Genomic DNA, 24,323 nt, shown 5'->3' on the forward strand with positions numbered 1-24,323 from the left:
GGAGGGGAGGACTGACTTAGAAAATAGACATATGCATGGTAGTGGCACCTGTGACCCGAGCCTGCTCGGAAGTGAGGATGATGCCTGCAAGCTCAGAACCCCCAGCAGTGGTGGTGATAGCACCCCCAGAAAACCCAGGAAGAGCAGCAGAGGCAGCACAAGCAACTCCAGCCCCCCTAGTCACAGCAGCACCTGAGGCTGCAAAGAGCCAGGTAGCAATGGCAGTAGAGCCTGTGACCCCAATCCCCCCAGCTAGAGCAGTGCCTGCAACCCTGGCCCCCTCACCTGTGGCAGTAGCACCTCTGGACCAAACAACCTTGGATGTGGCAGAGGTGCCCATGACCCCAGCTCCTGCCCCACCCTCTCTCTCCTCCCACTGCAGTAGGGGAACCCATGACCCAGGTGACACTGGAAGCAGCAGAGGGACTCACCAGCCTGGGGACCTCAGTGGTGAGGACTGAGACTACAGTGACACCAGCAGCTGCAAGGCACCAGCAACCTCAGAGTCACAAGCAGCACAATGAGGGCACCAAGAACACCACTGACAGAGGCAGTGGAGAGTGGAAAGCACTGGCTCTCAAATACAACCAGAAGCAGCTCAGAATCAAAGTAAACAAAGCTTTACCTAAATAAGAAAGGTATTTGCTACTACAGATGCACCAGCAGTGGAACAACTCATCAAGCACCATGAAAAATTATGGGAACATGTTATTACAAAAAGAAAATGACAATTCTTCAGAAACCAAACGTGAAGTTATGGAAAATTGCAATCTAGCCAATAGAGAATTCTAAATAGCTATCATAAAGAAACTCAATGAGCTACAGGAAAGCTCAGAAAGACAGTTCAATGAGCTCAGCAATAAAATTAATAAACAGAAGGAGTACTTCATCAAAGAGATTGAAATTCTAAAAAAGAACCAAACAGAAATTCTGGAGCAGAAGAACTCAAAAAATGAGATGAATAAGACAGTAGGAAACATTGGAAATAGAGCAGACCATATGGAAGAGAAACTTAGCAAACTCAAAGATGGAAACTTAGAAATGATGCAGGTAGAAGAGGAGAGAGAACTAAGATTTTAAAAAAATGAAGAAATTCTATGAGAAATATCCAATTCCGTTAGAAAAAGCAACATAACAATAATAGGTATCCCAGAAGGAGAAGAGAGAGAGAAGAGAGCAGAGAGCCTATTTATAGAAATAATAGCTGAAAACTTCCCAAACCTGGGGAAGGAACTGGATATACAGGTATGTGAAGCTAATAGAACACTTAATTATCTCAACACAAAAAGACCTTCTCCAAGACATATTATGTTAACACTGTCAGAAGACAGGGACAAAAGAAGAATTTTAAAGGCACCCAGGGAAAAGACAGTAACCTACAAAGGAACCCCCAATAGGCTATCAGCATATTTCTCAGCAAAAACTCTACAGGCTAGGAGAGAAGGAATGATATATTCAAAATCTTGAAAGATAAAAACTTCCAGCCAATGAATACTCTATCCAGCAAAATTATCCTTCAGATAGGAAGAAGAAATAAAGGCTTTCCCAGACAAATGAAAACTGAAGGAGTTCACCACCACTAGACCTGCCTTACAAGAAATGTTGAAAGATCTTCTACCAGAATTGAAAAGGCAAAGGTATACAAAACTTTGAGTAAGGTGATAAATAGACAGAACCAGAAAATTGCAAAGCTATTACAGAATAGGGGGTTAAACACTTAACTGTAGCAAAAAAGTTAAAGGAGAAAAAAACCATTAAAAATAACTAAAGCTACTTCAATATGGTAATGAACTCACAACATAGAAAGGGATAATTTGAGACAACAAAAACATAAAAGGGGAGGAGAAAAAGGGTGGAACCTATGTAGGCAAATGAAGATAAGATGCTATCAGCAGAAATAAAGATTATTTTATCTATGAGACACTGTATACAACCTCATGGTAAATGCAAAACAAAAATCTAGAGCAGAGACACGAAACATAAAAAAAAGAGGAAACTGAGAAATACATCACAGAAAACACCCAAACTAAAATGGTAGACAGAAACACGAGCTAAAAGAAACAATGGAAATATAGAATAGCCAGAACAGAAAAGATAAAATGGCAATAGTAAGTCATCATGTAACAATAATCACCCTAAATGTAAATGGATTGAACTCACAATCAAAAGACAAAGAGAGGCTGGATGGATTAAAAAATAAGGCCCAACAATATGATGCCTCCAGGAGACCCATCTCAGCTCTACCGACAAACATAGGCTCAAAATGAAGAGACGGAAGATGATATTCCAAGCAAATGGCAACCAAAACAAAGCAGTTGTAGCCATACTTCTATCAGACAAAATAGACTTCAAGCTAGAAAAGGTAACAAGAGAGAAAGATGGATATTATAATGATAAAGGAGACAATCCTTTAAGAAGATATAACATTTATCAATACTTTTGTGCTCAAATTAGGAGCACCAAAATATATAAAGCAACTATTAGCAGAATGAAAGGGAGAGATTGAAAGCAATATAATAACAGTAGGGGATTTGAATACCCCACTAACATCAATGAATGGGTCATCCAGACAGAGAGTCTGGAAACAGTGGCCTTAAATGACACATTCAACCAGAAGAACTTAAGAATATATACAGAACATTTCACCCAAAAGCAGCAGAATACACATTCTTCTCAAGTGTACATGGAACATTCTCAAGGATAAAGCATATGTTGGGACACAAAACAAGTCTCAATAAATTTAAAAAGATTGAAATAATACCAAGCCATAAGCTTTTCCAACCACAATAGTATGAAACTAGAAATCAACTACAAGAAGAAGATTGGAAAAATCACAAATACATGGAGATCAAACAACATCCTACTGAACAACTATTAGGTCAATGAAGAAATCAAAGGAGAAATAAATACAGAGAGACAAATGAAAATGAAAATAAGACATACCAAATCTATGGGATGCAGCAAAAGCAGTACTGAGAGGGAAGTTCATAGCAATGTAGGCCCACCTCAAGACACACGAAAATCTCAAATGATCAATCTAACCCTACACCTAAAGGAAGTAGAAAAAGAACAAAGGAAGTCCAAAATCAGTAGAAGGAAAGAAATAATAACAATCACAGGGAAATAAATGAAATAGAGACTAAAAAAAAAAAAAAAAAAGAGCAATGAAAATAAGGGCTGGTTCTTTGAAAATATAAAGAAAACTGACAAACCTTTAGCTAGACTCACTAAGAAAAAAAGAGAGAAGACTCAAATATGTGAAAACAGAAATAAAAGAGAAGTAATAATAGATACCACAGAAATAGAAAGGATCATAGGAGACTACGACAAACAGCTGTACACCAACAAATTAGAAAATCTAGAAGAAACGGATAAATTCTTAGAATCATACAACCTTCTGTGATTGAACCATGAAAAAATAGAAAATCTGAGTAGACAGGAAACTAGTAAGGAGATTGAAACAGTAATAAAAAAGTTCACCAAAAGTAAAAGTCCAGGACCAGATGGCTTCACTGGTGAATTCTACCAAACATTCATAGAAGATTTAATGCCCATCCTTCTCAAACTCTTCCAAAAGTTGAAGAGGAGGGGAAGCTTCCTAACTCATTCTATGAGGCCAGCATTGTCCTGATGCCAAAACCAGACAGGGACAACACAAAAAAAAGAAAATTACATTGTGGCTGGCCTGGTGGGGTAGTGGTTAAGTTCACATTCTCCACTTTGATGGCCTAGGGTTTGTGGGTTCAGATCCTGGGTGTGGACCTACACCACTACTCAGCCATGCTGTGGCAGTGACCCACGTGCAAAATAGAGGAAGATTGGCACAGATGTAGGCTCTAGGTGAATCTTCCTCAGCAAAAAGAAAGAAAGGAAGGAAGGAAGGAAGGAAGAAAGAAAGAAAAAGAAAATTACAGGCCAATATCTCTGATGAACATAAATGCAAAAATTCTTACCAAAATATTAGCAAACTGAATGCAATAAATTAAAAGATCATGCAACTTGATCAAGTGGGATTTATTCCAGGGATGCAGGGATGGTTCAACATCTGCAGATCAGTCAATGTGATACACCACATTAACAAATTAAAGGATAAAAATCTTTGATCATCTCAACAGGTGCAGAGAAAGCATTTGACAAGATTCAGCATCCATTTATGATAAAAACTCTGAATAAAATGGGTATAGAAGGAAAGTACCTCAACATAATAAAGACCATATATGACAAACCCACAGCTAACATCATACTCAATGGTGAAAAACTGAAAGATACCTGTCTAAGAAAAGGAACAAGACAAGGATGCCCACTCTCACCACTCTTATTTTTTTTTATTGAGGTAACATTGGTTTATAATATTGTATAGATTTCAGGTGTACAATCACATCTGTACATACTACAGTGTGCTCACCACCAAAAGTGTAGTTTCCATTCATCACCACATAATTGACCCCCTTTATCCATTTTGCACTCCTCCCACCCCCTTCCCCTCTGATAACCACCAATTGTTGTCTGCTTCTATGAGTTTGATTTTGTTTTGTTTGTTTTGTTTTGGTTAATCAGCTGTGAGCTAGTATAGACAACTTTTTCATGACTAAATTGTGGAGATACTAGGCTGTATCTAATAAGATAATACAGAGAGAGTTAAGGAAGCTATGTTTTAATATAAATTGAGTGGTCAGAGAAGGCAAAGACGATTGTTAAAAGATAAACTGAGGCATATTAAAAATTTTAAGAGTTTATTTGAGCAAAAATCCATTTGAATCAATCAGCATCCGATGTAGATCGCATTGCAATATCTTCAAGAGTTTAGGAGAGGTTCCTGATCATAGCCTCATTTGCACTTACTCCTAGCCAGGGGAGTAGGGATCCGCTGAAGGAAGGGAACTTTAAATCATGAATGCCTTCTGGCAATTCCCATTTGTGTCTGTGGCTCAGGACTAGAAAGTTTACAGCCATGGAGGCCAGTAAAATTTAAGGGTCTGTAGACCACATGGGCGGTTTTATTCTGGTTACCTTTGTCTTGTGTCCCTTTCTTTGTACAGAGTCTAGATGCAAGGTTCCCTGGATTTAGAGTTGTTAACTGGAGGCAGGAAAATGGACCCCCAGGTTTAGGGAGTCTGGTATGATAGGGAAGGGGTGAGATTGTCCAGAGAAATGGAGGCATTGGGAATCAGGGACAAATTTGTGATGGGCAGGATCATCATTGCTGTGGCAAATCCAACAGTCATTTGGAGGTTGGATTATCCTCCTTTGCAATAGCCTGAGATATGTGAACAATGGCATTATTCTTCCAGGCCAGAGCAAGACAAAAAGTGAACAACAACAAAAATAATAAAGACATTCGTGGTGCAAGAATTAGGAAAAGGATGGTCAGAGAGGGAAGGAGGAATGGAAAGAAATGTTCTTGATAGGACATCTTGGGAGGAAGCTGTCTACCTTGATGGTGGCTACTTCTCTTCCTGGTCAATTTGATTTTGGAGTCTCCAGCATTTGCACAGATCTTCACCAGATGTCAGGTGGAGCCTTCTTCAGTTGTGAAATATGCACTCAAGTTTTGACACCTTGTAATTTGGCAGCACTGTCATGGGCCAAGGGTAGGTAGGGTCCTTTCCATGAATCTTCCTTTTGCAAAAGCATCAGAGTAAAATAATAACTGTCTGTAAATGACAAAAGATTTAAAAATCCCCATGGTTAAAGATCTGGTGAGATTTCATGATAATGGAATTGACAAGGAAATTTGGTTATTTCTGTGACATACAACATTTTAAGACAATAAGTGGAATTACAATTGATAACATTATACAAGGACATATCAGATTTTTAGTAATTTCATATGATTTCTAGAACACATTAATAACACGCACCATACAAATATAATCTAAGAGGGTTTATCATCACTTATTTTACAATGCTTCCCATGTAATTTAACATACCAAATAAACCTGATTAGTTTAACATCTCTCTTTTACAAGCTGAAAGGCAGATCTTTTGAGATTTTCCAGGGGCCATCTGGGAAATCTCAAAGTTACTTTGAGTTGAAAAAGATTCCACTTAGATTTTGATGTTGTCAAAACATCTAGAAATTTGAAGATTTGACTAAAAAAGATCACAGACCATTATGAAATAACACCCCATTACCCATTTAACCAAAGTGACAATAGAAAATTTTAAAGGCTAATACAGAAGGTTACATAGTTGTAAACAAAACTTAGCTTTCATAATATTGAGAGGACTGGGTTTTCTTAAGTAATCAAAGACCTAATAAAGACAATGTGAAGCAAAGTATATCATTTTGGTAAGACGCAAAATCTTTGCTTTCCAGCTTTCCAGTTAGATTTACCCAAAAGGTAAAATAAACCCAAAAAACAAAAAAGAAACTTTCACAATATCTTATCAAGAGCAGACCATAGTCTAAGAAACTTTTGTCCTTTTAACAGAGAGAAATCAAATTCTCATTTTGCACCAGTGTAGTTTTGATATTAAAATTCATTGTTTAAAAACCTAAATAAATCCATTCCAAACACATAAAGTTCCTTTCCCAAGATTCCTATTCCACAAACCTACAACTTTTGATATCCATTCAGATTTTGTCCTATGCTTTTTCCTCTTTCTCATTCTGGAACCATCAGTCATTTTACTTTCCTTACTTACTTTTCATACACATTGTTTTCTTTCAGTATTATTTCTAAATAGTTTTAATTACATATATTGGTTAGAATTGTTAACCCTTAGAGTCTTTTATTCCTAGTGATAACTAAGAAGTGAGCAATTGTGGCCTGTTACACTAGCATGCTGTGGATTGGCAAATATACAAATACATTTTATAATTTCTAGGAGTCTATTCTTCCTCATAATAATTTTTTGAATATGGCACAAAACAAGATTGCTAATAGACCCAAATATCTGTAGTTCTTCTGTAAAGGGAAGCCAAAAGTGGATAATCCTATGTTCAGTAATTAATGTTTCAGTTTTTTATTTTATTTGTAAATGATCTAGACATTCAATTAATACCCACTGTTTAACTTATTTCAGTATAACTTTAAGGTTTTCAAGTTACCAAAAAGATTTTGGAAACTATTTTTAAATAGATATACCATAAAGCATAATTATTGTTGAAAATTTCACTTATAAACTTTTATCTTACTTACATCTATTTAATTCACTTGTTCTTAACAATTATGTTTAGATTAGTCATGAAAATTTCACAAGATATTAAACAGCTAATCATCATCTTAAGATATCTTTCTTGCTGACAAGTTCTGTAACAGAGGTAACATGAACTTATTGGACTTTTAGTAAACCTAGGTAGAATAAAAGTTTTATATTTAATGCTGATAACTCACAAGACATGCCTGTTTTAATTAAAGCAAAAAACTTAAACTAACTTTTATTTACTGGAGATTATTCTATATCATATGAACTTGAAAAAAATTTGGGTTAGTTTCTATATTTTTGAGAGTATACCTGATTTATATAAACTCCTGTTTGTCTTTAAGCCAATTAAATAGAGGTCTTTACAAATTAATTTTGGCAATACCATCTGGAGGTAGGAAAAAATTACACATTTAAAACATCACATACATAGATGCACATAAACACACAAACAGATGCAAACAGAGATCTTATAGCTTTTATTTTAAAATTTTAGGCATGACACAGGTATTGTAATGCAAGATTCACTATTTTTTATTTTATTTATTTTTTTGTGAGGAAGATCAGTCCTGAGCTAACATCCATGCTAATCCTCCTCTTTTTGCTGAGGAAAACTGGCTCTGTGCTAACATCTATTGCCAATCCTCCTCCTTTTTTTTTCCCCCCAAAGCCCCAGTAGATAGTTGTACGTCATAGTTGCACAGCCTTCTAGTTGCTGTATGTGGGAGGCGGCCTCAGCATGGCTGGAGAAGTGGCGCATCGGTGCGCGCCCGGTATGAGAACCCGGGCCCCAGCAGCAGAGAGCGAGCACTTAACCGCTAAGCCATGGGGCTGGCCCAAGAGTCACTATTTTTTAAAAGAAGAGTTACATTCAAGTTGTGTTTCTGGCAGATGGAATAAGTTAACTGCTCAGATGGCTAAAGCTTTTTACCAATATCTGTGGAAGAGATTTTTAAGATTTTTCATAAGCCTAGTTTTCAAAATAACCTTTTCTTTTCTTTTCCTTCTGATAAGAATGATCTTGGTTCCTGGAGAAGACTAGGTAGAGCACTTACACCTCAAAAGGCACAGGGAAGGAATGCAAGCTCCACCTGGAAAGACTTTTGTTTTCTAAGTCCAGATCCTTTACAATATCTGCAAGCCTTTCGAGATGAATAGAGAGGTTTTGGGATTGTTAAAAGGATAGATGGGCTTTGAGTTGTGTCTAGACCCACACTCCCATTCTTGTAAAGACTCAATTTGTAAGACAAGTATAATTGTTTTTAATTTCTCAAAGAATTAAATTGCAACCAGAATAATATCAAGGAGCTGCCCCACCCACCAACCACATTATCCTCAGTTCGCTTCTCTATATCAGGGAGAAGATCTTCAACTAAGATGGAAATCAAAAGATTCCTATTGTTCTAGAGTTAGAGCTGTGTGTCTTTGGAATGTTTTAGCAAATCCTTCCACAAAACTTTCAGAATGTTTTTCTTTCCCTCTGGGTATATAGCTTCATTCTTGCTTAGGGGAGTAGGCCTAAAAATTTTTTTTCTATCAGGCTCTGAATATAAGCTTCTGACTTAGCCAACTTTTGACCATAGAGTTACTTTAAAAATCCTTTTGAATATCTTGTCAGATTTCAGCCAGGTCAAACAGTAAATATTCCTGGCAGTATTGAACAACTCCATGGACACAAGAGGCATCCCCAAAGAGGTTACAAAAGATACTACCCTCCCAAGATCCAGAGCCACTCTCAAAGAGAATGAAAAGAAAGAAATAATTAAATAATTCCCCTGGGAGCTGGCAACAGTGGGTAGGACCCCAGCCCCAATTGGAGTACAACCCATATTTCTGCCCAGCCATATCTAGTCACAAATGGGGTGCAACCAACATTTCTGTCTTGCCTTATTTTTGGGGCCCCCAACCTGATGGTTGCCAAGCCAAGTTCTTAGGACACAAAAGGAGACAAGAAGACGATAGACATCCCTAGGAGGGAAAAGATCAACAACCAATGGGTACCTGAAAACAAATTCATGAGTCAAAATTCAAAGATCTAATTCTTACAGATGTTTTTTCCTGTCAATCTGAATTTGGAAGAGAAGGAAAAATGTGAAATTTTACCTTCCTCTCTTGACCAGGCACCACATGTAGAGATCTGGGAGAGCTGACTTCGATAAGAATTCTCACCCCTTGCCAGCTTCTGCCAGTTTCCCCAGATCCTGTCTGCAGGCTCTGGAGTGAGTAGGGTATCCCAGCAGGTCTCATCCTGGTCACCAGACGCTGTAGAGGAGCAAAAATAATTTTCCCTCTTCTCTTTATGGTGAGTGCTTGGCTGAGACCCCTTTTTCTCTAGGGCACCTCCTAAATGGATAAGCTTAGCTAGGTTAAAAGTGCTCCACTGTGGCGACTGTAATTTGAGATTATTTTTGGTGAGGTTAACCTACTTGCTCAGCCTTAAAACAAAATTTTATTCACCCAAGGCCTCACACTGGACCCAGTCCAGCTTAGGTTAGACCCGGTCCAACCCCAGACCCAGTCCAGTTTTTAAGTCAGACCCAATATGAATCCAGGCAGTTTTCAGACCCAGTCTGGAAAAACAAATGCTCAAATAAAATTTGAAAACTCATTATGCAAAAGCCTCAGAGCTAGGATCCCAGAGGGACTTAACAGCCACCTCCAGAGGCAGCAAGAAAGCAGTGAACTCAAGGGACTGAAGAGGTACCCGCCTGTTTGCTCGTTGCTCTTGGGGGCCTTCAGGGGTCTCCCTCAGTTCCCTCATCTAACGCTAGAACTGTCGAAAGATAAACTGAGGCATAATTAAAATTTTTAAGAGTTTATTTGAGCAAGAACAGATTTGAGTTCGGCAGCATCCAATGTAGCAGACAGACAGGAGCCCCAAGGAGCTGTACACGACGAAAGACTTCTACAGGCAGAAGGGAGTGGGGACAAGGAAGTTATACTAGACAAAATAGCAAATTAGTTATTGAAAAGTTACTTTCTTTTAGAGGATGGCAAGGGTCTATCAGGCAGATTACCAAACTACTGCTGATTAGGTGATCCCTGATTGGTTTAAGATTCCATTTCTGGAAGGGCTGAAACCGTTAGTAAGTTAAGTCTTGGTTTGGTGACATGGTGCTTAGCATAAGCGATTCCATTTTGGGCCTCTTGTCTTGTTTTTAACAGATTAAAGAACTTAAGTTATGGAACTTCTGGAGAGGGAGGCTTAAAATTTGTATGCATACCATTGTTCTAAATGGTAATTAAAATTTTTATTAACCTTTTTCTTACCTGAAAGATTAATACATGCAAGTGATAAAAAATTTAAGTAGTATAATAAGAAGCACAAGGAAAAATAGATCTTCCCACATCTGATCCCCTGGGTGCCAGTTTGTCTCTCCAAAGGCAACTGTGCCATTTCCTAGAGTGTTATCCTCAAGTTAATCTGTAGATATGCACATATATGTATCTTTTTCTATATTGCATATATTATTACGTAAATAGGTACCTGCTATACATGCTGTAGTGTACTTTGTTTAAAATGTGATCTTTACATAAATATCTTCATTCAATTCAAGAAGGTAAAGTGAATTTCTGAGGTGTGTTAATTACATGCACTTCCATGTTGAGTTTTTCATTATTTCCCACCCCTCCCAAACTGTGTTTATTTCTGCTGAAGCTGCAGAGGGCACTGTAATCCTTCCCGAGGCATGGCATAGCCTTGGATAGAGTTTTGCAGTTCTTGAATGTGGTGCAAATTTTAGGAGTCGGAGACGCTCCTGGTATTGCAAATATATATATGAATTCAAATTACTTATCTGTGCTCACTTATTTTATGCATTTCATATAAAATTAATTGCAATATATATTTATATCATGCCATCCCCTTCAACAGGAGTAATTTCTGTTTAATAGATACAATGTTTAATTTCCAAAGCACAAGTCTTGTCTTTAATCTTGCAACAACTATCTGTAATGATCACAGACATAGTGCCCCTTTCCTTTTAATCATGGTTATAGAAGAGATGAGTGGCATCAGGGAAACTGCACTGGGTTGGGTCAGTCCAACTCCACCATTTATAAGCTGTGCTACCCTAGAAAATCATTTATCTCTCTGATTCACCATTTTCCCATCCACAAAATGAGAAAATTGGATGATAATATTTCTAAGGTTCTCTTCAGCTTCAATAATTCTATGATGTCTTCATAAATAAAGAAACTTGTTAAAATTGAGTATGGATGAGTGTCAAATAGAATATAGATGTGTGAGAGGATGGGAAAAGCAATCTAGGTTACAGAGAAAATCTAAGATAGTCAGTGTCACAGAGACTGATGGCAGTCCACCAAAATCCACTCTCCTCTTTCCGGCCAGCAAGCAAGACCACATTCCCAGCCTGCGTTGCAGTTAGGCTGCTACTTCTAGGCCTCAATAACAGAAACTTCATGAGGCCACTCTTCCTCCCTCGTCCTTGGTGAGCATCCTGCCTCTTTCCCTAATTGACTATTCTAAACCTTGACCACTGTCCTCAAGCCTGGGTCCCATCTCATCCTTATTGAGAAACCGGGGACATCAGGCAAGCTGTCTCACCATCCAGCTCTAACACCCCTACAGCCTACACTCCAACTGGTCTATATCCCATCAATTCTTGCCCTTTTCCTGCACTTCCAGAGAATCAGGTGTCTGTCGTGTTGAAGTGGATCCTTCCATTTTTGCCCTTGATTCCTTCCTCTCCAGGCTCCTCCAGGACCTGGCTCCAGCAATTATTCTCTCTCTATTTCAGAAAAATGCTAGAAAACAACAAAAGAAGAGTCATTTGAAATTCCACTACTCTAAAAAAATTATCTGAACTTGTCAAATGAATGTTCCTTATCACCCACCCATCAAATTTCATCTTCCTTAAAGTGAGTTTAATTAAGTTTTTTTAGGACCTTTTCTTAAATATAAGCAAGAAATCTGTATAGAGAAGTAGCTACATCTATATCTTCAAGAATGTAATCATTCTGTATCTATTGATGTGCAATTTCCTTTTTACACTAACAATCAATATGTAGATCTGTCTTTTTTTAATTGGCTGCCTAATATTCAATTGTATGGTTACATTGTAGTTTATTCAGCCATTCCTTTATGGATATTTAGATTGTTGCCAATTTTTCAATATAGCTTATAATACAAAAATCCATCTATATATGTCTTTACACTCTCATACTTTTATTTTATTTATTTATTTAATTTTTTATTGAGGTGACATTGGTTTAGAACATTATATAAATTTCAGGGGTACATCATTATATTTCGATTTCTGTGTAGAGTACATCATGTTCACCACCCAAAGACTAATTACAATCCATCACCTCACACATGTGCCTAGTCACCCTTTTTGCCTTCCTCCCTCCCCCTTTCCCCACTGGTAACCACCAATCTAATCTCTGTATCTATGTGTTTGTTGTTGTTGTTTTTATCTTCCATTTATGAGTGAGATCGTATAGTATTTGACTTTCTCCCTCTGGCATATTTCACTTAGCATAATATCCCCAAGGTCTATCCATGTTGTCACAAATGGCAAGATTTCATCTTTTTTTTATGGCTGAGTAGTATTTCATTGTGTACATATAACACATCATCATTATCCATTTGTCTCTTAGGGCACTTAGGTTGTTTCCAAGTCTAGGCTATTGTGAATAATGCCACAATGAACATAGAGGTGCATATATCTTTACACATTCGTGTTTTCATGATCTTTGGATAAATACCCAGCAGTAGAATAGCTGGATCGTATGGTAGTTCTAGCCTTAATTTTTTGAGGAATTTCCATACTGTTTTCCATAGTGGCTGCACCAGTTTGCATTCCCACCAGTAGTGTATGAGAGTCCTCTTCTCTCCACATCATCTCCAACACGTGTTATTTCTTGTCTTGTTTATTATAGCCATTCTGACGGGCATGAGGGGGTGATGTCTCATTGTAGTTTTGATTTGCATTTCCCTAATGATTAGTGATATTGAACATCTTTTCATGTGCCTGTTGGCCATCTGTATATCGTCTTTGGAGAAAAGTCGGTTCAGACCCTCTGCCCATTTTTTAATTTGGTTGTTAGTTTTTTTTTGTTGTTGAGATGTATGAGTTCTTCATATATTTTGGAGATTAACCACTTATGAGATATATGGATTGCAAATATCTTCTCCCAATTGTTAGGTTGTCTTTTTGTCTTTTCATTTTGTTGATGGTTTCCTTTTCTGTGCAGAAGCTTTTTAGTTTGATGTAGTCCCATTTGTTTAGTTTTTCTATTGTGTCTCTTGCCTGGACAGACATGTACTTGAAAATATGTTGCTAAGACTGATGTCAAAGAGTATACTGCCTATGTTTTCTTCTAGAAGTTTCATGGTTTCAGGTCTTACATTCAAGTCTTTAATCCATTTTGAGTTAATTTTTTTGTATGGTGTAAGATAATGGTCTCCTTTCATTCTTTTGCATGTGGCTGTTCAGTTTCCCCGACACCGTTTATCAAAGACACTTTCCTTTCTCCGTTGTGTGTTCTTGGCTCCCTTGTCAAAAATTAGCTGTCCATAGATGTGTGGGTTTATTTCTGGCCTCTCAATTCTGTTCCATTGATCTGCGTGTCTGTTTTTGTGCCACTACCATGCTGTTTTGATTAGTACAGCTTTGTAGTATATTTTGAAATCAGGAAGTGTGATACCTCTAGCTTTGTTCTTTTTTCTCAAGATTCCTTTTGCTTTTCAGGGTCTTTTGTTGTTCCATATAAATTTTAGGATTCTTTGTTCTATTTCCATGAAATATGTCACTGGAACTTTGATAGGGATTGTATTGAATATGTATATTGATTTAGAAAGAATGGACATCTTAATTATGTTAATTCTTCCAATCCAAGAGCATGGAGTATCTTTCCATTTCTTTGTGTCTTCTTCAATTTCTTTCAACAATGTTTTATAGTTTTAGCACAGAGGTCTTTCAACACTTTGGTTAAGTTTATTCCTAGGTATTTTATTCCTTTTTGTTGCAATTGTAAATGGGATTGTATTCTTAATTTCTCTTTCTGCCACTTCATTGTTAATGTATAGAAATGCAACTGATTTTTGTGTGTTGATTTTGTATCCTGCAACTTTACCATATTCATTTATTATTTCTAAAAGTTTTTTCGTGTATTCCTTAGGGTTTTCTATATATAAAATCATGGCACCTGCAAATAGTGACAGTTTCACTTCTTCCTTTCCAATTTGGATCCCTTTTATTTCTTTTTCTTGCCTGATTGCTCTGGCTAGGACTCCCAATATTATGTTAAATAAGAGTGGCGAAAGTGGGCATTCTTGTCCTGTTCCTGCTTTCAGTTTTTCACCATTGAGTATAATATTAGCTGTGGGTTTGTCATATATGGCCTTTATTATTTTGAGGTACTTTCCTTCTATACTCATTTTATTCAGAGTTTGTATCATAAATGGATGCTGAATCTTGTCAAATGGTTTCTCTGCATCTATTGAGATGATCATGTGATTTCTCTTCATTTTGTTAATGTGGTGTATCACGTTGATTAACTTGTGGATGTTGAACCATTCCTGAACCACAAGAATAAATCCCACTTGATCATGGTGTATGATCTTTTTAACGTAGTGCTGTATTCAATTTGTTAGTATTTTGTTGAGGATTTTTGTATCGATGTTCATCAGTGATGTTGGCTTGTAATTTTCTTTTTTTGTGTTGTCCTTGTCTGTTTTTGGTATCAGGGTAATGTTGGCCTCGTTGAGTGAGTTAGGAAGCTTCCCCTCCTCTTCAATTTTTTGGAAGAGTTTGAGAAGGATAGGTATTAAGTATTCTTCGACCATCTGGTAGAATTCTGGTGAATCTACTAGGGAAGCCGTCTGGTCCTGGGTTTTTATTTTTTTGTGAGGTTTTTGATTACGGTTTCAATCTCCTTACTGGAGATTGGTCTATTCAAATTCTCTGTTTCTTCTTGATTTAGTATTGGAAGGTTGTATGATTCTAAGAATTTATCCATTTCTTCCAGATTATCCAATTTGTTGGCATATAGATTTTCATAGTATTCTCTTATAATCTTTTGTATTTTGAGGTGTCTGTTTTAATTTCCCCTCTTTCATTTCTTAGTTTGTTTGAGGCTTCTCTCTTTTTTTCTTGGTGAGTTTAGCTAAAGGTTTGTCAATTTTGTTTATCTTTTCAAAGAACCAGCTTTTAGTTTCATTAATTTTTTCTTTTCTTTTTTTAGTCTCTATTTCATTTATTTCTGCTCTGATTTTTATTATTTCCTTCCTTCTACTCATTTTGGGCTTTGTTTGTTCTTCTTTTTCCAGTTCCTTTAGGTGCATTGTTAGATTGTTTATTTGAAATTTTTCTTGTTTGTTGATGTAGGTCTGTTTTCCTACAAACTTCCTTCTTAGAATTGCTTTTGCTGTATCCCATAAATTTTGGCTTGTCGTGTTTTCATTTTCATTTGTCTCCAGGTATTTTTTATTTCTCCTTTGATTTCTTCACTGACCCAATTTTTGTTCAGTAGCATTTTGTTTAATCTCCACATATTTGTGGCTTTTCTAATTTTCCTCCTGTAGTTGATTTCTAGTTTCATACCATCATGGTCAGAAAAGATACTTGGTATTATTTCAATCTTCTTAAATTTATTGAGACTTGTTTTGTGGCCTAATATGTGATCTATCCTGGAGAATGTTCTATGTGCATTCAAAAAGAATGTGTATTCTGTGGTTTTTGGATGGAACATTCTGTGTACACCTACTAAGACCATCTGGTCTAATGTGTCATTTAAGGCCAATGTTTCCTTATTGGTCTTCTGTTTGGGTGATCTATCTATTGGCGTAAGTGAAGTGTTAAAGTCTCCTACTATTATTGTGTTACTGTCTATTTCTCCTTTTATGTCTGTTAATAATTGCTTTATATATTTAGGTGCACCTACATTGGGTGCGTAGATATTTACAAGTGTTATAACTTCTTGTTGGATTGTTCCCTTGATCATTATGTAATGACCTTCTTTGTCTCTTGTTACGGTTTTTATTTTAAAGTCTATTTTCTCTGATGTAAGTATTGCTACTCCAGCTTTCTTTTCATTGTCATTTAAATGGAGTATCTTTTTCCATCCCTTCACTTTCAGTTTGTGAGTGTCTTTAGGTCTGAAGTATGTCTCTTGTATGCAGCATATATATGGGTCTTGTTTTTTTAATCCAATCAGCCACCCTATGTATTTTTATTGGAGCATTTAGTCCATTGACATTTAAAGTAGCTATTGATAAGTGTTACTTTTTGTTATTTTTTTCTAGGTGTTTTAGTAGTTCTTCTCTGTTCATTTCTTCTTTTCTTGCTCTCTTCCCTTGTGGTTTGATGGCTTTCTTTAGTGTTATGTTTAGTTTCCTTTCTCTTAATTTTTTTGCGTATTTATTATAGGTTTCTGGTTTGTGATCACCATGAGGTTCATATATAATAACCTACATATATCACAACCTATATTAAGTTGATGGTCTCTTAAGTTTGACCTCTTGCTAAAAGCTCTACTCTTTTCCTCCTCTCCTCCCACATTTTATGTTTTTGATATCATATTTAACATCTTTTTTGTGCATGTGTATCCATTACCCTCTTATCATGGAAATAGATAATTTTAATATTTTTGTCTTTTGACCTTCATATTAGCTTCACAGGTGGTTGCTCTGCCACCTTTACTGTATATTTGCCTTTATCAGTGATTTTATTGCTTTTTTTTTTTTTTTGGTAATTTTCTTATTCCTATTTGTGGTCTTGTCTTTTCCACTTAAATAAGTCCCTATAGCATTTCTTGTAAGACTGGTTTATTGCTGTAAAATCCTTCAGTTTTTGCTTGTCTGGAAAACTCTTTATCTCTCCTTCCATTCTGAATGATAACTTTGCTGGGTAGAGTATTCTTGGCTATAAGTTTTTTCCTTTCAGCACTTTAAATATATTGTGCCACTCCTTTCTAGCCTGTAAGGTTTCTGCTGAGAAGTCAGCTGATAGCCTTATGGGGTTTCCTTTGTATGTAACTTGTTGCCTTTCTCTTGCAGCTTTTAGGATTCTCTCTTTATCTTTAATTCTGGACATTTTAATTATAATGTGTCTTTTTTTTTTTTGTGAGGAAGATCAGCCCTGAGCTAACATCCATGCTAATCCTCCTCTTTTTGCTGAGGAAGACCAACTCTGAGCTAACATCTATTGCCAATCATCCTCCTTTTTTCCCCCCCAAAGCCCCAGGAGATAGTTGTATGTCACAGTTGCACATCCTTCTAGTTGCTGTACATGGGACGTGGCCTCAGCGTGGCCGGAGAAGCAGTGCGTCGGTGCAAGTCTGGGATCTGAACCTGGGCCGCCAGTAGCAGAGCGCGTGCACTTAACCGCTAAGCCACGGGGCCGGCCCAATTATCATGTGTCTTGGTGTGGGCCTCTTTGGGTTTATCTTATTTGGTGCTCTCTATGCTTCCTTTATCTAGATGTCTGTTTCCGTCCTTAGGTTGTGAAAGTTTTCAGCTATTATTTCTTTGCATAGATTCTCTGCCCCTTTGTCTCTCTCTTCTCCTTCTAGCACACCTATAACACGGATGTTAGTGCACTTGATGTTGTCCCAGATGTCCCTTACACTCTCTTCACTCTTTCTAATTCTTTTATCTTTTCAGTTTGGGGAATTTCCTCTAGTCTTTCATGCAGCTCACTGATCTGTTCTTCTGTCTTATCTACTCTGCTATTGATTCCCTCTAGTGAATTTTTCATTTCCTGTATTGTATTCTTCATTTCTCATGGATTCTTTTTTATATTTTCCAATTCTTTGTTGAATTTCTCACTGAATTCTTCCAGCCTTCTCCCAAGATCAGTGAGCATCCATATGACTATTAGTTTGTATTCTTTATCAGGTAGATTGTTTATCTCTATTTCATTTAGTTCTTTTTCTGAGGATTTGTTCTGTTCCCTTATTTGGAACATATTCCTTTGTCTCCTCATTTTGCCTCTTTTTCTGTGCTTATATCTATGTATTAGGTGGGTCAGCTATATCTCCCAATCTTGGAGAGCTGGCTTTATGTAAGAGATGCCTTATGAGGTCCAGCAGTGTGCTTCCCTCTCATCACCAGCTCCAAATGTTCCAGGAGTGTCCCCTGTGTGGGCTACAAGTGTCCTTCTGTTGTGGCAGGGTTGTTCTTGCTGAACATTCCCAGGGAGGCTGTCCCCCTGGCTGGCTGGTTGTAGTGCTCAGCTGCATGTGACTGCTATAGACCCTTTAGTCACTTTATCAGGCATGGGGAGCCTCAACACAGTTGGCTGCAATGTCTAATAACACATTCCTTTTGCAGTTTTTCTGAGGCAATAGTCCCCCAGCACGGCTGGTTGCTAGGCTCAGGGGCTTAAAATTGCTATAGGCCTCCAGCCTGCAAGGCTATTGTCAGCTCTCTCAGCAGTGCAGATGTGTGGGGCCAGGCCCAGGCATAGCAGCACACAACTGTTTCAGGCATTGGAAGGTGGAGCCAATCCCCTATGTGGCTTTTTGAGAAGCATGAGTTTGTAGCAGCTGACAAGTCCCACTGCCCACAGGACCACACCCCCATCAATACAGTCCTGCCCCATGCACATGCTCCGACCCACTGAAGCAGACCCACTCACCCTGCTGCAGATGCCCCACACACTCCATTGACACAGGCCAGCCCCTTGTGCATACCCTGCCCCTCGAACACACCCTGCCCCTCAGAGGTGGACTCACTCCCCCCCTGCAGAGGTCCCACACAGCCTGCCTGTGGGGGACCACAAGTTGCCTGAGGGCTTGCTGTTGTTTGGGGCCAGTCCCTAGGGTGGGCTACCTGCCCTGTTGGAGCTGGATTAAATTGGTGCTCTAGTGGGTGGGGCAGAATCCTGTGCTAACAGGCCAGGGGAAGAACTCCAATGGCATCTGCCAGTGTCTGTGTCAGCACACCTGTACTAGGTCACAATAATGGCTGCTGCCAGTGTCTCACTCCCTGGGGAGGTGGTCCCAGTCTAGGGAGGTCTCACCTCTTGTCAAGATGCACCCAGAGCCTATCAAGTGAGTCTCTTTTTGCCAAAGGACAGTGCACCTTTCTTTCTGGTGATTTTAGGTTGCTATCTGAAATGGGTGAATTTGTGTGTGGGCCCTTTAAGAGCAGTCTTTTCTTTCCCTTATGTTCGATAGCTTTTCTGGGTATTCCCTGTTGCTGTTAATAGCCAGCAAAGCCAGATATTATGACACTCGTCTCTGTTGTGCTGACTCCAAAAGCTGCTTATTGTGGCAATGCTCTCCCACTTAGATTCCCCACTCCTCCAGGGAACACTTCGTACTTTAGGTTTGCTCCCAGCCATTAAGCACCGTGGCTGGAACGTGGCCTTTTTCTCTCCAGACAGGTATTTCCCCCTCTTCCACTTCAGGCAGCACTGTCCCTTGTTGTGGGGATTCTTTTTATCCAGTTTTCAGTTCTCTCTCAGGAGTAATTGTTCCAAGAGTAGTTGTAAATTTGTTGTGTCTGTGGGAGGAAGTGAACTCAGAGTCCTCCTATGCCACCATCTTCCCAGCAAATTCTATTTTGCCCTTTTAAAAACAGCATTTAAAAGTAGAATTTCAGACCATTCATTTATTTTCCAATATAAAATTTCATGGTATGAATCTCTCTTTAAGCGCTGTATCAGCTGCATCTTATAAATTTGATGTCTTATATTTCCCTATCAGTGAGATTACAAAATTTTGTTTTCCCTTTTTTTCCTTATTTGATCTGTGTGCTATTTACAAGTTATTTTCCAAAAAATATTAATTTCTTATCTCTCATATTGACTTCCAATTTATTTCTAATTTGGCTACAGAATACGTTCTGTAAGATTTTTATTTCTGAAAATTATTAAAGCATTATATAATCCACCATATGGTGGATTAGTGCTCCATGTGCATTTACAAAGACTATGTATTCTTCAGTTGTTGGTTGCAGTTATCTACAAATGTTAAGAAAGCAATTTGGTTGATAGTCCTATTCAGATTTTATACACTTTTACTATGTTGTTCAAATTTTCTATGAATTGTTAAGAGAAAGGTGTTGTAATTTGCAATTCTGAGTGTAGCTTTGGCTATTCCTCCCTTTATCCATGTCAAGTTTTAGTTGCATATTTTGTAGCTCTGGCATTATATTCATAAACAAATAGTTCTTTTTGATCAATTAAACTCTTTATCATTACGAACATTTGGCATTATAAAAGCTTCTTTTTATTTCTGGCATCAGTCCTTCTCTTGAAGTCTATTCTGTCTGGTATTAATAAAGCCCCTCCAGATTTCTTATGCCACTATTGGCATGGTATATCTTTTTAGTCTTGTTACTTTCAACCCATATGTATCTTGATTTTTGAAGTGCATTCTTTGTGAACATAGTTGGATCTTTCATTTCTTTATTTTCTATGTTTTTTCTTCATAATGGGTCACATTTACTTGATTCTTCATGCATTTAGTAATTTTTTGTTGTACACATCATCCTGGATGTTGCATTGTTGAGGTGTAAATTTTGCTATCTTCCTCCTGAAAGCATCGAGCTTTGTTCTGGCAGGCAATTAATTTTTGAGCTTATCTCTTTGGTATTGTCAGGGGAAGAGAGAGAATCTCTCTCTGCCCTTTCCCTTAAGGTTCTTCTGGCTGGCCAAATAATCAACAAGACAGGTTAGCAGGAGAAAATAATACCAAGTTTAATAACATGTATACATGGGAGAAAGGAGGAACACTGCGTTTCTCAACACAATAGCAGAAATTCTCGTCTTAAATATCATTTTCAGCCAATGACAAAGGAGGATTTTGGGGGTGGGGGGAGTCAGTTACAGGAGATTACCACTAAAGCACAGTAAACAAGAGTAAGGTTTATTATGCAGCCCAAGGCCTCACCTTCCACATTGATAAGTCACTAAAAATGAGCTCATCCCCCTCTCTTCTCCAAACAGAGAGGGAGATACCTTTACAAATGGAGATTTCCCTTATAAACGTAAATGATTGTCTGGCAACTCTTCTCAGGGTCATCCAGAGAATGTGGCCAGAGAGACAGAACTTCTGATAAGAGATGCTTGTTGGTGCCTTTCCTATTGTAACATTTACCCTACGTTATCTTTACAGCCGTCATGATAGATCTGTTCCAGGAAGGAGCTACCATGTCAAATTCTTTAGGCAGTTAGTGGGGGAGGTCAAATGTCCTCAGAGAAAACAACCAAGGTAAAGAGATAGATTTCAGGGTGGCCAAATCTTGATCTCCCACAGTATTCACTAGGCTTTTTTTTGAATTTTATTAGAGTGGGTCTAGAGGAACACTTACTCTTAGAAAAGTGTAGCTTTTCACATATATGTGGCCTTTCTGGCATGTCAATAAAATCCTTGGGATGTTCAGTGTGGTCTCTCCACACTGGCTTGGTAGGACTCCTGTATCACTAAGTACAGTGCAACTTCCAGAGTCCCCTTTCTGCTCATACCTCCAGGGTCTGTAAATAGCTAATCTCTCTGGACTAAATTAAAGGAACTGTTTTATTTTTTAAGTCCTAGGGACTATTGTTTATTATCCAGGTAAAAACGTTGAGAAGAGAGTTAGTGGTGTGAATCTGGATTATACGGAATTATTCTGGTTTGAAAATATAAATTTTTAATCTTTAGCTCACAGCATATAAATACAGGAATAGGTATTCTCTGCAGATGTAGGCAATTGATTTCTGTAAAAGACTAGGTAGTAAATATTTTATGCTTTTTGTGTCACATAAGGTCATTTACAAAAAAAAAAAAAAAACAGAACAAGACTTCTGGTTTCTATTCTGCATATAAGGAGAGTGGAAGTTGCTACTCCATACTAACAACAAGTAAAAACCTCAACGGACTGAAAAATCAACTCTCCTAGGATCCTTAAGAGAGGTGAGAACACAGGGCAAACCACTGCCCTGAAGACTGGAGACACAGAGGCGCATACAGGGGTCACGGCTTACCAGAGTGGACTCCAGCGGAAACTGCTGGAGGAACCAGTGCTGGGGTAGGAAACCCTGAACTGTAGCTGAGCAACCGCGGAGGCTCAGTGTGGACCGCTCCGAGAGTTAAAAACTCCGGGGGGACGCCCGCCCCGCCCCTCAGCGCTGGCCCTACAGCCGGGGCAGCGAGCGGCGGCTGCGGCCGGAGGGACGGGGAGCGCGGCGCAGGCGGCCCGGCCCGGCTCCCGCGCTCTCGCTGCTGACCTGCAGCCTGTGGCCGGCGCGCGGACGGCACGAGCCAGGAGTGCTGCACGGCGCTCATCGACAGGACGGTGCAGGAGCCCGGCCGCGGCGCCCCGCTCTCGTTCCGCATCAACCGCTGGCGCTACTGGCTCGACTGGCCCAAGGCCGAGGTCCGCGGCCAGGTCCTGGCGCCGCTGCCCATCCACGGAGGTGCTGATCATCTGGGATGTGATCCTCAAACACGGTTCTCTGTCCCTGCTAATGTCAAACAGTGGATTGCTTTGCTGCCAAGGGGAAATTGCACATTTAAAGAGACAATGTCACGGGCTGCTTTCCACAATGCGGTTGCTGTAGTCATCTACAATAATAAATCCAAAGAGGAGCCAGTCACCAGGACTCATCCAGGCACCGGAGATATTACTGCTGTCGTGATTACAGAGTTGAGGGGTAAGGATATTTTGAGTTATCTGGAGAGAAACATCTCTGTACAAATGACAATAGCTGTTGGAACGCCAATGCCGCCAAAGACTTCAGCCAAGGCTCTTTAGTCTTGTTACCAATATCCTTTATTGTTTTGATGATTATTTCTTCAGCATGGCTCATATTCTACTTCATCCAGAAGCTCAGGTACACAAATGCACGCGACAGGAACCAGCGTCGTCTTGGAGATGCAGCAAAGAGAGCCATCAGCAAATTGACAACCAGAACAGTAAAAAAGGGCGATAAGGAAACAGACCCAGACTTGGATCATTGTGCAGTCTGCATAGAGAGCTGTAAGCAGAATGATGTTGTCAGGATTCTCCCCTGCAAGCGTGTTTTCCACAAATCCTGGTGGATCCCTGGCTTAGTGAACATTGTACCTGTCCTACGTGCAAACTTAATATTTTGAAGGCCCTAGGAATTGTGCCAAATTTGCCATGTACTGATAACGTAGCATTTGACATGGAAAGGCTCACCAGAACCCAAGCAGTTAACCGAAAATCAGCCATAGGTGACCTCACCAGCGACAACTCCCTTGACCTCGAGCCACTTCCAGCTTCGAACTTCTCTAACTCGGGGATCTCGCCTCTTCCTCAGGATGCAGAGCTCACTCTCAGAATGAGGGAGATCAACATTGCAGTAACAAAAGAGTGGTTTATTATTGCCAGTTTTGGCCTCCTCAGTGCTCTCACGCTCTGCTACATGATCATCAGAGCCACAGCTTAGTGTGAATGCTAGTGAGCTAGAATGGTTTTGAAGAAGAAAAGAACTGCTTTCTGACTGATTGCCTTGAAGGAAAAAAGAACCTATTTTTGGCCATCATTTACCAATCATGCCAGACAGCATTTATTTTTAGTGCATTTTATTTTTTCGTAAAATTACTAATGCCAAAGCTTTGTAGTAAAATAATAATAATAAAAAAACTACTCCAGGGGGACCCAGTCATAGAGGAGCCCCCAAATTTTGTGAGATTTATTTTATGTCCAGGACCTCAACCAGGTTTTCATAGTAAATATCAGAGAAAAATTCCCTCATGCTTCCAGCAGGGGAAGAGAAAAGAAACCATTTAAAATATAACAGAAGTGGAGGAAGATGGGCACAGATGTTAGCCCAGGGCCATCTTCCTCAGCAAAAAAAGAGGAGGATTGGCGGATGTTAGCACAGGGCTGATCTCCTCACAAAAAAAAAAAAAAAAAAAATATAACAGAGCATTGTGTTCATCTTAACAAGGTCTGCCCTTGGGGGAAACTAGTTAACCAGAGCCTAACCTGCTGGAGTATTATCAGAGCCTAACTGAGCTAAGGAAGGAACACACCCAACTTCAGTCAGCTCTAGCCTTCCATGTGAGAAAAGGAAAATACCCAACTCCAGCCCAACTCTAGCCACCCTCTCCCACCTAAGGGGGGAGAAAAAACTCACAAACACTTGTGAAGTTCACAGTCCAGAGGCATAGGCTTACTAAAAGACTGACACCAAATCACAGGACTAGAGAATGCTTCCTTTCCCCACAGTCTACCACATTACAAGAGG

The 24,323-nt window shown here is 38.9% G+C and overlaps 1 pseudogene; it reads left to right on the top strand.

The window, feature by feature from the left end:
• Positions 1–393: 393 nt before the first annotated feature.
• LOC131409274 (E3 ubiquitin-protein ligase RNF130-like) lies at positions 394–23,667 on the top strand (annotated as a pseudogene).
• Positions 23,668–24,323: the final 656 nt, after the last annotated feature.

This window comes from Diceros bicornis, chromosome 8 (genome assembly GCF_020826845.1).
Source record: "Diceros bicornis minor isolate mBicDic1 chromosome 8, mDicBic1.mat.cur, whole genome shotgun sequence".
Taxonomy (NCBI): Eukaryota; Metazoa; Chordata; class Mammalia; order Perissodactyla; family Rhinocerotidae; genus Diceros; species Diceros bicornis.